General features: G+C 42.1%; 1 protein-coding gene across 1 annotated transcript in view; it reads left to right on the forward strand.

Moving 5' to 3' along the window:
• Nucleotides 1-17,118, forward strand: part of LOC113029368 (cadherin-10-like) — a 74,006-nt gene that overhangs the window by 6,794 nt on the left and 50,094 nt on the right. The window lies entirely within an intron of this gene.

The raw sequence follows: 17,118 nt of genomic DNA on the forward strand, positions 1-17,118 counted from the left end.
GAATTTCTTTGAAATGGAAAAATTGCATTAAACATTCCATTTGTATTAATTATATTGTGCCTCTCATTAACATTGGCGCTGTTAGGAGCAGGAGCAGCAGAACCGCCGGTGGTATTGGGCTTAAAGCGGCACTTCGAGCAATAATATTAGAGGCAACCATCCATGCCTCAGGCACGCTGAAGCTGGCTGTGATGTCACTGACTGAATGAATATAGCTTTACTCTGAAGCATTGTGTCTGGACCTTTGGTCCTACGAGACATCAGTCATTCAAGTTACTCACCACTAGATTCAATTAATCATAGCCTTAATTCAATCCGATGGTCAGGCCTCCCAGCTGTAAGCCTTTAAGTGGGTTTTAAGAGAGCCGGAGCCTGCTGGTGTACGGTCCTCCGTGCTTGAGCCTGCCTACCAGGGATATAGTGACACTCCAGAGGTCAAGGGTTAGACTCACATAGGCAGGTGGAGTGGTTACTTAGGTCTGGCGTTCACTAGAGTGAATGTGCAAACAAGAGTACCCAAGCACACATTGGTGTGCTTGAGCTAATGTGCAAAAAAGTGGATATGATACCTTGAGCTACCGGTTCATCAGCCTTTGCACACAAACATGAGGCAGCAGGTGCGTGCACACACACATACGCACACACACGGAGTACAATGTCAGAACTCGACCTACAGTAGCAGAAGCAGACACTTGTGAAATGCAGTGTGGATCTCCTCAGTCTCATAAATAATGGACGTCGGTGAAGCATCTGTCAACTTTTCTGTCAACTCTGTTCCAGATGGGAGTCAGACAGGCCAAGCCAGAGCAGCGTGTTACATACACAGAACAAACCTCCATCCAGGGTGCCTCCTGCACAGGCGCCCTGTTTACATCAGCACACTGACACCCGCGCTCACCTACATGCCTCAGCCTATCTGCTGATTATTTAGGTCCTGCACCCGGCTTCCTTCGCCGTCTCTTTCTTGACACACACACACTCACAAATTCAATCACAGCAAGAAAAAGAGCAAGTGTGCTCTGAAGACCTCCCCTTGGTTCAATAAATAAAAGTTTTTTTTTAAAAAGCCATACTGCTCTCTATCTAAATACACACATATCCCCCAAAGGCTCTTCGAGTAAACGCATCAGTAGCACCTCCTCACTTGGTGGCAGGGAAGCAGTAAACACACGCCTCCAATGGCCTACATGTTTGTTGACTTAAATATGGCAGCGCTCACGTAACATTAAACACTCGCTGTGAGTTCCTTCCAGACGTAGCCACAGAGCTTTGCGTCACACTTCCTTGGCATCTGGCTCGGAGATATCGGGGTGTGTTGTCCACGGGCAAGCGGCCAGGAAGGGGACAAGCGAGCAAGCTCGGGATTTGCGCGCTAGAACAAGTTTCGGCAGCGACTTGGGCTCTGCCTCGCTTCCCTTCCCCCTGGCAGCTGGGGCGGGAGGATGAGTGGGTCGGGTGCTGCCGGGTGGCGGTTACTGTACGGTTGCTTTATGGACTAAAGCACTGTCTTCCCGGCCTTGTCGTAATAGAGGATTCAGCTCATAAAGCAGCATCATGATTTGCAATAAGCAGAGTTAGGGGAGAGTAATGAAGGTGTAAATCAACTGAGCCGTGGTTTTTTCTTCTTCTTCTTCTTCTTCTTCTTCTTCTTCTTCTTTTAATCTGACGTTGGCAGTCTCTCTTTCCCTCTCGCTTTATTCCATGCTGCCCGCTCCCTCCTCTGCTTCTTCCTCCTTTTCTCTCTCTCCCTTCGCAGTAATGGAAAGCCTGGCACTCTGTAATAAAGCAGAGTGAGCAGCAGTATTAGTAAACAGTCGCCGCACTCATTCAGCCAAGTCCAACTCCTTTATTTTGTGTGTGCGAAGTATTTCATAGCCCCGTATGGTGTTAAGGTTGTGGGCGTGGGGGCTTAATGAATGAGGATGGAATGAAGAGTATTTAATTCCAGTCTGGGAGAGGGAGGGACTATTAAGGCTTCCTCATAAGAAAGCCTTTGTTTTCATTTTTTCACAGAAGTTCTGGACCAAGAAAAGAAAAGCCTTCATTTTTTCAGTTGCACTGGGAATGTAGATGCAAATGTGCCGCACAGAAGCTTTGCAAAGAGGAAGAGGACCACACAGCCATCAGCGAGGCACCAGGGCTCGCCTCGCTCGCTGCCCTTTCCCCAAATAAAGACGTCGTCAGAATTTTGAAATGGAAGTCGGATTGGAAGCAATCATCAAAAGAGAGGGTCCAGTACTCCCCAAGTTAAAATGCCTGGCTGGGAATCATGTTAAAATTTCCATTCCTCGCTCCAAATCGATCGTATGGGTCCCTGCTCTCCAATATCCATGGTCACCTTTGCTATAAAGTAGGGTATTACTTCTTTAATGCAGTGGAGTTTTATTCTGTGACCAGTGAGGAGAGGAAGGAAAAGAAATGTATCCACTGACCTCAAACACAAAGAAATGATGGCTGGGGATAATGAAAGAAAGTAGCTTGAGTTTTATATACACCGTACGTGTATATATGTGAGCAATGCTTGAAGTCCACGAGACATTGGCTTGAGTTATTTTCCTCGTCTGCCTGTTTAACGCCGGCTAGCCTCCGCGGACACGTTAATGCAGTATTGATTGTTTATCTGTAATAACACCATGCTGTTGCTGCTTGGGTGACAACAGACGAGGGAAGGGAGGAGGTGCTGCGGGTGGTAAGGTGGTGATAGATAACGCACTATACCCTCTTTTGACTGGTGGCTGGTGATTGTGAATCTGGGGTAAAACGAGGTGCCTGAACATATCCTATCTGGCAATAGTCCAGGTGTGAAATGGGAAATAGAAACTGGGGTGAAAACGTCAGTGCAATGTGGCCGCTGCTCGATAAGGCTGTCTCCTGTCTCTGAATAATTCAATCTCCTGCTCTGACCATTCTGGTAACTTCCCGGTGCCAATGCCGGCCGTCCACCCACTCTCTGCCCCTAGGCCCCGGAGCCCATATGGCCAGCTACAGTGTCTCTCATTGACCTATGGCCGGGCCTGTTGTTGAGCCAACCCCCCCCCCCCCCCGAGGAGCTTGGTAATTACAAATAAGCTGGAAGTCACACCAGCCATGGAAAAGGTGAGTGTGATTAAAGATGTGTGTACAGCAAAGTTCAAGGGGTGCTCTGCTGGCAGGCCAGCATATTGAAGCGTGGGCCTCGGCAGCGCCGGGGAATCAAACGCTAACTCGGATCAATCGGGCTTCTTTGTTCATTAGAGTCATCCATTCCCGGGAGTGGAATTGAAAAGAAAAAACAAAAAAAGCAAGCCATCTCAGCGCTCATTTTAGTGATGAGGCCGCTGTCCCTCAGGGGTAACGAGCAGAGGTAAATAAACATGAGTAACAGTTAAGGTCAGAGGAGATCATGGCCGTCTGTTCTGCATCTGAGACGATGCCTGAATCTTTTTTGACGTGGTCGGATTGAAAGACCCTTATTTACCAGCCGGATCTGTTCAAAAAGGAGAAGGCAGCAAATACCCTCCTTTCATTTCTTAAGGAGCATTGCTACCAAAATATGTATTATATGCGCCATTTAAATTCAGAAGCCTTCACAAAGTCTGCGGCTTATTCTTGAGTGGTATTCATACAATTTATACTGTTTTCATTTGTGGTGCTTTTTTCTATCCCAAGGCTAGGCTGATATCCTTGCAGGAGTCTTGCCCGTGACAAATGGCTTTCTTGACACTCGGCTGCCTCGCTGGTTTTAGTCGGGTGCGGTTTGAGAGGAATTTTGTCCAATTTACGAAGAGTCAAAAGCCATGCATGTCTCCAGCTTGTGAACATGTGTAAAGCCTCAACTGTTAATAATATAAAAACAGGTGCTCCTAACTGTCTCTGTGTGATTTTTATGGTGGGCTTCTGTGGGAAGGTCATTACTCTTAGTCAAAGGGGGAAACACATTTTCTCTGTGCAGCCTTTTATTGGGGTCATATTTTAAGTTGGTGATGTCTTTGTTTTAGCTCCATGTATTATTTAGGGTTTTGTGACGATTGTGTTTGTAGCTGCCTTGCTGCTGACCTGCTGTTACAGTCAATATACGGCTGAATGGAAATGTGCTTCCACGTTGCTGCCTTTCGTGTAATTGTCACAACAGGGAGGCTGAGACAAACGTGGGAACACAACTCCTCCACTGATTTTCAATTCAGTGCACCGAGTTTGACCTTTGTGTAGCCCAATCAATGCATCTGCTTCATGAGACGTACCATCATTTAAAAGCAATGGCTCCGTCTTAATCTAATATCCTGGAAGGGTAGTATTAGAACGGAAGAAAAACAATGTAATTGATACAGATATAACAGCCTTTTAATTGCCTGGTTTACTGTGAATATTATCCCTACACCTATGCATGCTCTCTGGCCTTTTGGCCTCCAGACTGTGCAAGGCTAAATATACAGAAAAGCCAGACTCTTGCGCTTGACTTCACATGAGCCATGCAAACACTTGGGAAGCAAACACTGATTTGCATAGAGACGGAGGCTCCCATAACCACCAGTGTATTACCACAAAGGCCACAGTGGGAAATGCAGGAAGCCGGCAGACCCTCCATTGAGCCTCTTCCCTCCTCCCGTCCCTAACCCCCCTCTGCCATTGTCAGTCCTTCAGAAGAGGGCTGTGTTAGACCACACGGCTGCTGGTGACAAAACATGTGCTCCGGTGAACACATAGGAAAGCAAACAACTCAGGCTGTCTCATCTGCTAACGTGTCACAGGATGAATGCCATTAAGCTATTATTTCTTTGCTCTTTATGCACGAGGACATCTCATGCCCATTTGTTCTGCCATCGAGCAGAGGACAACCACATCTGTTTGCTACCAGGGTACTAGACATTATTAATCTTTTCACGAGGACATTTAGCAAAATCAGGCCTCCATTTATTAGCCCCTAGCACAGAACTGAAGAACTGGCGAGGGGAGATAATGATTTTAAGCTCCCATTTAGTCAATTAATTCTCGGATGTGGAATCAGAAGCTGCTTGCTCAAATGTGAGAGTCTCTGTTGTTTATGATGTCATAGTCTGAAATCATATTTTTTCAGGGCTTAAAGTAATTATTTGGACCTAGATCTGTCACACACTCATGCCACCTTAATACAGTAATGCTTAACTAGAGTAGTTGTTTGATCTAAGCAGTAGAGACAAACAAAATAGTCAGGTGTATAGTTAGGTAACAGCCAATAAGTGAAGCTCACTAAAAGTATAGATAACATCTGAACAGCCAGTAGTATGGAAGCGCTTTGAACTCTTTATAAAAAGGTTATTTATAAAACTATTTCAGAGGTATGCTTATAATGATGATAATAATGATAATAATGATAATGATGATAATAATAATAATACAAAGAAGAGGAAGCTTTATGACCTTGTTTAAAAAAAAGTGCTATATAAATAAAGTGCTTCTCAGAGAGAAACTGCAGAGTTATAGAATATAAAAAAATCCAAGAACAGTAATTACTATTAAAATAGCAAATAAATAAATAAATAAATAAGCCAAAATGTCACTGTCACCCATTCAACTTTCATGAAAATGTTTCTAAAGTTTTCTAAAAGTATTAATACACATTTTTTGTGTAATAGCTAAGAATCAATGCAAATATTTTAAAAGTTTATTAAAAATATGAATAAAATGTTAAATGATCAAACTAAAAATGATCAAACTAAAAATGTGGATACAAATTAAAACTTTGTAACTGTTAAAAAAATATAAGTAAAGCTGTAAATAAAAAGTTTGAAATAAGTAACTAGAGATATGGCTTGCAGTCAAAAATGTTCATAAACAGCATCGACAGTAAAAAAAAAAGATTTGCCTTAAACCTACATTATTTTTAATGGCCACCAGGGGGCGATAACTGCTGTTATCTTCTATAGAACTATATGGATTGTTTACCAAACATCTACATGGCTTTCCAATCATATATAAGTGTTTGGCAGACAAAGTGTTTCTTGGTGATTTTCAACGACATAAAAGTAGCTACTTCTGTCAATCATAAGCAGTTGAAACAAGTACTTAACAATAGAATAGAATAGAACAGAATAGAATAATCCTTTAATTGTCCCACAAGGTGGAAATTTCTTTAAATTCATCTTCAGATTGTTAATGTTAAAAAAGTAATTGATGAATAAAATTGTTTGGTAAAACACACATAATGGGTAAGTGGTTGAAGCTGTTTGCTAACATGTTTGCTAAATGTAAGTAAGCAGTGGACAAATGGCTGAGGTAGTCAGGCAGTATTTATGAGTCAACGTTATGACAGCTTGCTAAGTGTAACTGATTAAAGGATAAGCTGAATTTAATCACTAAGCGTAAATACTTAGCTTCGAGTAATCCAGTAAAATGGACTTAAATTAGCTGATTTGAACCTGAGGGGAGTATGAAAAGGTTCATCTGACAGGACTCAGTGGGATAAACGAAAGTTTGGGAATCACTTCATGTCACACTAGGGGAAGGAACTGAGAGGATACTCTTCTGCTGCTCTGTCACTTGCCATAAACACTGTTGTAAGTTCAAAGGTGCCCATCTCTGTTTTTGTGACGACAGGAAGAAGGAATAGGGAGTGAGCTGAAAGACCAAGCAGTGTGTGGAGAGCTGGCAACCCACAATTTAGTCTAGACTGAAGAGACATATAAAATCAAGTGTGCTGGAGGAATGGTTACTTCAGGAGCCCTCTGTGGGTTTTAAACTGGGCCACTCCAGCTTTGGTTGTGAGAGCTTCGGTCTGAGTGATGCGGGCTCTGCTGAATGATGGCACAGTGGAAATAACTAGAAAAACAGGCAAAATAGCTCTCATTGACTTGGCCCAGATTGTATGATTTATATGGGTTATTTGGTATGCATTTGGGCAGCGAGGCAAGGTAATGTGTTTGCAGTGAGCTCTGGAGCGGTGCACTGGGATGAATGTTGTGGTCTCCCCCTATCTGTGTGTGCATGTGTGTGTGTGTGTGACAGGGATAGTATGAGCTAATTTGTTTCGATTACTGTCGTCCATTCAAAAGCACAGCCTCACATCCCCGACACGTATGATCCGGAAATTGGTTAATCACATAGTCTACAATTTGTCGGATTCACACGCAACGCATCCCGTTTCTTTCTAAATATTTCCTCAGATATATTATTAGTCTGTGGATAAACATCTAATAACATCCTTTCCCTGAGAATATATCGGTAGGGGTAATTGTTGGTAACACATCTTTGCTGAAAACTTAATGTGCTATTTAGAAGCAGATAGGGGACTTAGAGCAACTTTAACTAAATCTTGGTGCTATTCCAATGTTGCAGGTTGAATCCTAATTTCGACTAGAGGACTCTGGTGTTTTGCAGGCGTTCAGCGAGGAATTTCAGTTCAGCTTTGCATTCCGATTTGACTGGGGATTTTCAGCTGTTTATTCTGCAGCGTTTTATGATGATGATTTTGGCCTCCTCAATCTGTGGAGATTTTTTTAAATATATAATTTCTTTTGTGGTAATATCCCCCATCTGTCTGAAATCTCCTTTTAGTGTTCAATTTCCTTGCCTTAATCTGTGAGGCAGTGGGCACGTCTGTACATCAGATTGGAGTGGAGTGAAGTTATTTTCAAGACAATGTGACAGTGTGTCTAGACAGAGTTTCTCAGCTAAACAAAAGATCAATATATATTGACAGGGTTGTGAAGACATTGCTTTTTTTCCTGTCTTGGTTTCCATTTTGCTGCAAAAACGGGAAAAGGGAGCAAAAGTTCACCCAGATGCTCAGTTTTTTTTTTCATAATTGGCTTCAGGGAAGTCGGTTGTGAACCACTAACCCACATGGGCAATAAGACAAATGGAGACTCCCACATTTGGGTCGAGTGTTTCCCTATTCACGCTTGGAATTTAGGCTGTCTATTTCTCCAGCGAGTGGCATAACATGGATTGTGACATCCACTCTGAGTTGGACTTAACAAACCGAGTCTGAGATGAAGCAAGGACGAGGAAACGGGGAGGCCAAAGAGAACAACCTGCTGCTGACACCTCCTCACATTAGCAGCCTTATAAGGGCCTCCTCTGTGGATTGTAACATGACCAGGTTACCTGTGGCACCAGTTCCCAACCCTCCTCCTCCTCCTTCCCGTCTCCCTTGCTCAGCCACTCGGCTGACATTCTCCTCTCTCACTTTTAATTGCACCCCCGGGGTTTTTTTCTGGGTTGCTGTGCAAGTCTTCGGCTCAACGGGCGCGATAGGGTGCTTTGCCGTGTCGCTCATATCCCTCGTTAGGGAAAAATAAAAAAAACGAGAAGAGAAGGTGGGAGAAGTAGAGGAGGAGTAATCTACTCTAGATTAGGCTAAAATGCCACCCAGGCCCACTGTTTGTAACAGCCCATGTTCACAGAAAAGGCCATTAGCTGGCCAGATCCAATATGTATTGATGAATGCATTTGTGCAGCTCACGTTGTCCCTGTCTCTATCCTCACGGTCCTGTGTTCGATAAACCCGATAGATGCATTTAATAACTAATTGCTCTGATTCAAAATGTTATCCCAGGCAATTCTTTGAGCGCAGAATCATGGGGCATTCTAAAATTGGCAGCAGACACATTAATCTTGCTTACCCAGCACCCACCACAAAGCACAAGTCTTATTGCTCTATGGTGACTCCACACAATCTGTGACAGGCAATTTAAAGCAATTTACTTTTTTCATTTTTTCATCAAGCATTTTTTTTAATGCAATTAAATGGCACATGATATGAAGTGAAGACGGGGCAGGCGAGGCAGCCAGTGTGTGTGTGTGTGCAAGGAGGGAGAAAATAAAGGCAGCCTTGTGCTTGTTGTAAACACTGCCTCTTAACTGGGAGAATATAATTATGGTGTCATGTTCTATTACACACCTTCATTATGACGATGGTGCTCCCTGAGAAAGCAAACAGGGAAAGACGAGACCTCTGTTTCAAAATTCACCTACAGCAATGGGCGTTCGAGGAAGATGGCTCGAACAAGAGCAGACTCATTTTTATTCTTCGGTTACACGTTTTTGCTCCGGTTCTTCTTTCTTTAACAGAAAATTAGGGTTAATTACGGCTTGTGTTTAGCCTGTAGTCCTCCACCATAATTTCTCCGTTTTCTCAGTTTTAATTACATTGTACTCACCGTAAGTGTGATCTAGAAACACAGAGGAAGTAGCAGAACCTTTAGATGAACTTTATTTGGAGTTAAAATCCTAAACTGCATAATAATGGTGCAGCATTGCTAATTGGTTTGGTTTGTTTTGTTTATGGCGTTCTGGCCACTGCCATGTTGTTTTTCTGCACACAGAAGTGACCACAGTCTATGCATATTGTCTATGTCTGCCTTTTATCTGGACGAATGCATAGACCAAATGAGTGCATGGCACAAACATAAATACCTGCTATTTAGTCCTAAGTAAAACACAAATAGGATACTTCAATGTGGATTTCTTGAATGTATAATTATTACTGGTAGAGAAAATTGTATTATGTATCTAATAATTGCATCAAGTATGCTTAATGGAAAATCAGACAGCTAGCTGAAACAGGAGCCTGTCCATCAGAGTGGCCACACCACAATAATCCATGATTTGGTCTCAGTGCAATTAAAATAGGAAGATTAACCTGTAACTATTGTTGTTACAAATCGGGAACTTAGCTATAGATACCAAAATCACTTTTGTACCATACATACATATATTTAGCTCTTTGATATTTATACAACAGTTTGGCAGTTTTTCAGTTAAGCTTAATGTACTCTGTTCAGTTTTGGCACCAGTGACCTCAATTTTCAGCATCAGAGGCTGCTGCTTAAGTCACAAAGGCCTGCGCCCCCGGCAACAACCGGCCGAGAGTGACCTAGCTGGTTGGCAAGCCATCGCCGACAGCTGCTTGGTGAAATTGGTTGCAAAGAGGTATGCAGCACTGCACCAAAACCCTCCTTGCAATTGCTTTGATCACCAGCAGATTCCCACTGGTGCCTATAGTTTGCACAGACCATGTTGTTGCGTCTCCAAACACTCACCATCTACTCATGCAGTAATAAAAGTGTGAAAAGTGAGTAAAAGTTGCACTTTTTGAAACATGTTGGCTGCAGCGGTGAGGCACAAATTTTACTTTGCAGATGAACGTTCTTCATTTTACATTTGGATCATCCTTTTTTATGTTTCGCTACCACTTTACGAGTAGTTGGCGAGCGGTTGCACGCAAGACACCAACTTGTCTGGAAACTGTCTGTAACCATAGCAATCATAAGGCGGTTTTTGATGCAGCACCCAGCAGCGCACAGGAATCACTTTCCAGCCAGTCATGGAATGCACATTTTTCCGTAGTCCTGTGGTTCCCACGGGGTCTACGACTGCGCTGTTGGGCTGTTTGAGAGGCGTTAGGTAAACACACAAAATGTGCACACCCAAGTTTTGTTGTTCATAGTATAATACAGTCAGTCTGCATACTGTGATGGATGCAGTAGACACATTGTTACAAGAGTGATATCTTTCTCTCTTCTTCTTTGTTTTTTCTGCCAACTAATTTGACCTCAGTTGGGTTTGGTGTATCTAGTTTAAGTTTTGCGTTCTCTTGATCTCTCAGACTTCTTTAAGGAAGGCAAATACAAATGATGTATTTTAGTACTGAAAATAAGATCCAAGTTGAAAGAAACCAGAAATTCCCATAAATCTCCATCCTTTCTTTCATTCAACATCAGCCTCATAGAGTATAAATGTAAAGAGGCAAGCGTTTTTGTCGTAGCCACTGGGCTCCACGTGGCACCGCAGCATTCTTAACCAGCCGTGACATTTTTTGACGTAGCAAAAATCAAGCTTTAGCTGACTTACTCCTGGTCGTGGTCCCTTGTCAAGAGAATTATCAGAGCAGGGGACTGTACAATATGGCTTCTAGGGTGTGACAAATGTGGTCATGGGGCGAGCGCTCCTTAGGGACAGTGGAGCCCTCTATGTAGTGAAAGCATTAGCTTTCCACAGTGACATTATGAAGAAATCCATTGAAAAGGCCGGCTTCCCAGTGCTGAGGGACTGGAGGTAGAAAGCTTCATGAGTCCACCCCAGAGACTGGCTGGTATTTCCAACCACGCTGAAGCCTACAGCAAATCAATAGCACAAAGTCCCACATGTTCCTCTCCAGCGTCAATTAAGTAAATTCATAAAGTCGAGAGAGCAGGGAGTTGGGGGAGGGAAATGAAAAAGGGAAAAAACTAGAGAGAGAGCAGGGGAAAAATCATCCAGTCATCTTACAAATTTGGATAGGAAACAGAGCGTCTGGCCTGTGAGTTGCAGTAGAAAGCGGAGGGTGGTGGTCTGAGAGACTATTTCTCTACGGGCATTATTAAGAAGCCTGACAGTCCATCTCACTTTCACCTGCCTCCATCAGCGCACGCACTGTTGACCTGGAAGTCTCCCCCCACCCCCACCCTCCCCACCCCGTGCTGAGCCAGGCAGAGGACACATGCAAAGTGACTGGCTTTCAGCGAAAAAGCCCAGCGATAATGCATATCAGCTTAGGCCTATGCAAGCAAAGCAGGCATACGCCGGGGGATGGGGATGGAGATGTGAGAGGGGGGAGGAGGGGGGACTGCTATAAACTGCAACGCATGAGGGAAAAGAGAAAGAGGGGACCTAACCCCCAGTTTCAATTTGCCTCATAAGGGGAAAACAGGGCATGCCTTGGCTGCCTCTAGAAGACAGGTAGCGTAATGGATGGGCCAGTCTCCTAGCCTGACTGCTGACGCTGCTCTGACAGGACGTTTCTACCTCTCCTTCACTCCCCACCCCTTTTGCCCCTTAGTGTTGTCACAGTAAGTACCTGATATCTAACTTTAGGCACGTGTGTCCTGTATGCAGAAGTTCAGCGTCTCATCTAGGCGACATAAACAAACACTCGGTTTGACATTTGTTTAACAGATCACAGAATCTGGTTTTCTCTGAAGTCGTGCCACAATGCAGTCCACAAGACACGCCATCATTCACGCTTGTGAATACAAAGAAAAAATAAACAGCAGCAGCTCTACTGATATTTTTCTTTTGTCATAAACAACTTAACACTTGTGAAACTGAAGAGATGGTTAGTTTTTAAGACCATTCTGATCAGTCCTCTTTTGAAATGTGTACAAAAGGTAACTTATTCCTTAAAAGGACAATGGAAACTCATCAGCATGTCTTTTTAATAGTCGTTTATCTGCTTAAGGTTCTAGTATATATCAAGTTAAATATGGGTACTGTTTCTCACATATGGATTCTCATATTCAAGAAACTTGGATACAAGTCTAAACTAAATATCTCTACGTTTTGGCCTTTAAATTAAATACAATACTGTGCAAAAGTCTTGAGTCACCCAAACGTCTTTGCAATTTGCCACGTTTTTAAAGTTGTGTTGACCAGTAGCTCTCTAGGCTTTCTGAAGACATTCACCTCTTCCTTGAAAATTACCATTTACAGTGTTTTCTGTGTTTGTTAAGGACCGTTGTGTCAACACATAACAGGCAACTTACCAAATAACCAATTTGAAATTGTATATTTGTTATTAGCAGCCTGTGGCGAGAACACATAATTTTTTCCCTTTTCTTTAGATCAATTTATGAAAAATGCCAAAGAAAACACAGTTTGACTTGCATAAAATAGTATTTTTATACCAGCAAGGTGATTTGCAGAAGACCAATTAGCTAAAAACTTGGTATATCTCAGCATGGTGTGCAGTGTGTCCTTAAATGACTAAACAAGTGGCGAACAAAAGAAGAAGCGGCATAAAAGAGAAACTTGAACAAAACGAGGAACGCCAAATTACACCAGAGCTAGACTCAAATCAGCAGCAATAGAACAGTAAGAGTCTGCAGTAAAACACATTGGAGGCTTTGTTATGGTTGGGCTTCATTTTCTAAAACTGATGGAACAATGAAGACAAAAAAAGTACCAACAGATGTTGATCCACCATGTAATACCATCTGGAAAGCATCTGATTGGCAACAGCTTTATTTTTTAGCATGACAGAAATACCAAACAGACCAATCAGTCATGGATTGGCCTCCTCAGAGCCCAGATTCAACATTATTGAAGCAGTGTGGCATCATCTTCACAGAGGATGGAACAAAAACCAGGCAAGATTCAAAGAAGAGCTCTGAAGAAGCCTGGGGAACTATTGTATTATTGTGTATATGCCAAATATTCAAGGATTGTACAAATTCTTTTTGCCTTATATGTTTCAATAAATTACTATTTTTTACTATTTTTTACTACTATTAACACATCTATTTCCCATTTTCCTAGCAAGATATAATAATGAGGGGTGATTCAAGCCTTTTGCACAATATTGTACTTGTGGAAAAAGTATTGCACACCTACACATGTGTCTGAAAATCTTCTGGTTTTAGAAGTGCTACATGTAATATAAAGGTTTGGGCATAAAAATGTTTTAAAGCGTTTAAACTATGTTTTTCATTAAAAACAATGTAAAGACAACATTTAACTAATTACCAACAACAGTAAAATTATTGGGTGTAAAATAGTAAAATCACATCTATTTCAGAAGTAAACGGGCTCACCACTGTGAAAGACTTATTAGCATTAATCTGGGGAAATTATCAACTATGCTGCATAACATTAGTAAGAGATTCAGAGAATTTCAAAAATCTCTTTGTGTCAATATGAATTGCTTTGAGTTTTGGATGCTGAGGCATTAACCAGCAGTCCTAACCCTAGCCTTAACTCTAACCCGTGGTAATCAGAAAACATAGTTTTTGTTTTCATTAAAGTCTTCTTCCAAGACACACATCAAAAAAAAATCATATTTCTTTTAGAAAATAATCTGTTTTGCTTTTCTGTAAAACATTGGGTTTGGGTAGTACTAGAGTCTTAAACCTCTGAAGCTCGAAATGCTGTTGCCCAAAGTAAAAAGAAAAAGATGTATACACACATTTCTATCTGTGATATACAATGAAGTGTATGGTTTAAATCACTTCCCAGTCAGTATCCTGGTTTACATTTTGCACGGCATCTCAACTTTTGTCAAAACAAGGTTGCCGATAAACTTTGTGATGATCTCCAGCTCACCAGGAGACGCTTTTCTTTTCATTGGGTATGTAAGGAAGGCAAACAAAAGCATGCTGCAGCATTGTTAATAAAAACAGTTCAGTCGACAAGCATCTTTACATGACGTTGGAGTCTGTGCCCTGGCTGATCTCTGGGATCGGCTTGTAGGAGTGAAAGTAAATAAGACATTCAAACTGTCTTCGTGAACCTCTGCCAATGCAGCAGACATTGCCAAATAAGCTGAAAACACACAATTGCATCAAACTCTCCATTATGTTTTGAACCGAATCTTTTTCACCACAAACAGCTTGACAGACTGGCACAGTGGAGAAATATGCAGCCGCTACAAAGACACCCAACCAACATCAAAATCCCTGTACAAAAGTTGCTGCAAAGCTGTCCCAGTCGATGTAGTGCGGCATCTGTTTTGTATGAATCTCAGCGGTTGTTTGATGTGTGGGGTTTTTTTCTTCTTTATTTCTGCAGCATCAGATTTTAAACTAAACTTAAGGTGTTGTATCTACAGCAAAAACTCTGGTATTGTAACAGCACAACACTACCGGCTCTGCTCCCATCAGCCGACACCTTTCCTCTCCCTGCTCTTCTCTCGCTCCATTTCTCTCACTCCCTTCAGTCTATCTGGCTGCACTTCTGCATGCAGGTCAGGGTACTTAATTCATGTCCAGAGACATCGTTTCCTCATTCTCTGATATAGTCTGCGCAGGGAAGCTGACCAAACCTGCCTTACACTGGGGCTACACTGCCCCTCTCCCCAGGCCCCTCATCCCTCTGCTCCCACCTTCTGAGAGCACGCGATATGGAGGAACGTTGCAGACGGTCCCCAGCGGACCCTCTGATAACCCTCCTACCAAACCTCAGCTGAGGAACATTGGCGGCCTGGATATCGCCCAGCCGCTGAGGAATAATGAGAACAAAAGCATAATACATGGCTTTCTTTCTCTTTTTACCTTCTGCTCCTCCTCCACCTCCGTCCTGTTGCTGTTCTTCTTGTTTCGTTTCCCTCTTACATTTGCCAGTGTTCACTGGCCTTTGGAGGACAGCGGACAGAAAAAGAGAATGGGTGGGAGAAATGACAGAGCGCAGATATTCTGCCGCCCACGTAAGGGCCATTCTGTATGGTTTGCAAACAGTCATTTTGTTCAGTATCTTTACCCTGATCTTAAGGTAATAAACGGGCCTCGACATTGCCCGGGGTCTCCATTGGCATTCTGCTGGGTCAGATAAAGTGTGCAGAAGCAGATTGCTTAAAAAGATAGAACGGGCCGCTCCACATACAGCCGTGTACTCTATTAGATGTTGATTCAGAGGCTTAATTCAGATAAAGCTCTACAAATGCTGTACAAGATGTAAGCCTATACGTTGATGTGCAAACATACTAATCTTAAATTTATCGTGTTAGGCAGCACTCAGCCTGCCCATCAATCAGATGACTGACATTCAGCATACAGAAATGTGAGCGTGTCTGCCCTTCGCATTCCTGTTATCATTTTGGTCTTGTGCCCAGCTTTTCCTGTATTTGATTTTCACGAAATCTTTTGACGTGAGCATTTTGATTTCAACGTGTAAGGTTTGATATGGGAATAAAAAATAAGGGTGATGTAGCTTTTTCTGGGTCACCTAGTTGGTTTTTAAATAATCCCAAGGTGATGCATTTAGATAGTTTCACTTCTATTATTCACAGAATGTAAAAAATGTTGAAATTATAATGATATACAACATTGTCTAAACAATGCCCGGGGCATTTATTTATCTAAGCTGCACAGGCCAGCATTGCTATATTTGCATCAGCCTTGTATTAGAGGCCAAATATTATTTGCAAGTCCTTCTGTTTGATTAGAATAAGTGATCATGTTAACTCAACAAAGCCTTGCACTGATATGTTTACATTTGCTCTTAATGGGTCACTGCCTTTAGCAAGCAATGACAAATGGATGATGATTTTCATTATTATTATTATTGCGTTTTTTATGTAAATTCTTTTCTCCTAAAATGGAGATGCAAACCAGTTACCCACTGCACTCATGTTGTCACAGCTTCACTAATGCAACATGAAAATCAAGCACTGCATGACCAAATTAACTGTGAATATAATGCTGCAGACACACTAGGGAAAACACTAGTTGGAGACTGCAGCACAACCCAAATTACTGCAGCTCTGTGCAATGAACTTGAAATATCTTTCCTTTGAAATAGTTGTTTAGTAGGTTTGCAGCTGCACATGGTCAGTTGCCACCTCAAAGCATCAAGACAGAAAGAAAATGGCAGCACAATGGAATCGGTCTGCAACGAGAAAGGGGTCAAGTTGGTAATTACATACAAACTTTCATAATACAGCAATTAATTGTGATAGAATTCAGAAAAATGCAAACCCGTTGCTGCCTACATGCTTGAAGTTATTTATTGTCGTGGGTTTGAGCTCTTGATAGCAGTTCTCTTGGAGCTCTGGAGATGCACCTGACTTGGAAAACTTTGTGCAGCCGTTTTAATGATCAAAAAGTCCAAGCATTGGACTGCCTCCAAAACAAAAATGAATCTTCATCTTTTGGGTTGTTTTATAGGTTTGTCTCTGTGAAACTTTTTCAGCCATTTATTTATTTTTGTCTTTCATTTGGAGTACAGCTTGTGTTTGTTCATATCAACCACACCCATGGCTATTAACTGTCGAGACTACCAATGTTTATTTTAGGAAATGTGGTAAAGCACAGAGAAACTGCCAATCTTCACATTTGAGAAGCTGCACCTTGCTGAAGGTTTGGCTCATTACAAAATCTACAACTAATTAATTTCAGTTCACCTGCGAAAGCAAACGAAAGCTCCCAGCAGCAGTAAACCACCTGTAGCGCGCAGGTTTTTTCCTGCTGATCAGTTCCATCTGGAGGGAAAGTGAAAGCTCACTGAAGCGATTCAGCGATGAGAAGTGAAGGGAAATGTAAAGGCAAGGATTTGGATGGAAATGTCTTTGTGAAATGATTTTTTTTTTTGCATTTCTAATATAAATTCCTTCTTTTCCTTATGTTTAAGATTGAGGTTTTGTGGCTATAAAATGACTTCATAGATCTTCATATCAGTAGATTCTTAAGATGT

This window comes from Astatotilapia calliptera, chromosome 9 (assembly GCF_900246225.1).
Source record: "Astatotilapia calliptera chromosome 9, fAstCal1.2, whole genome shotgun sequence".
In the NCBI taxonomy this organism is placed as follows: Eukaryota; Metazoa; Chordata; class Actinopteri; order Cichliformes; family Cichlidae; genus Astatotilapia; species Astatotilapia calliptera.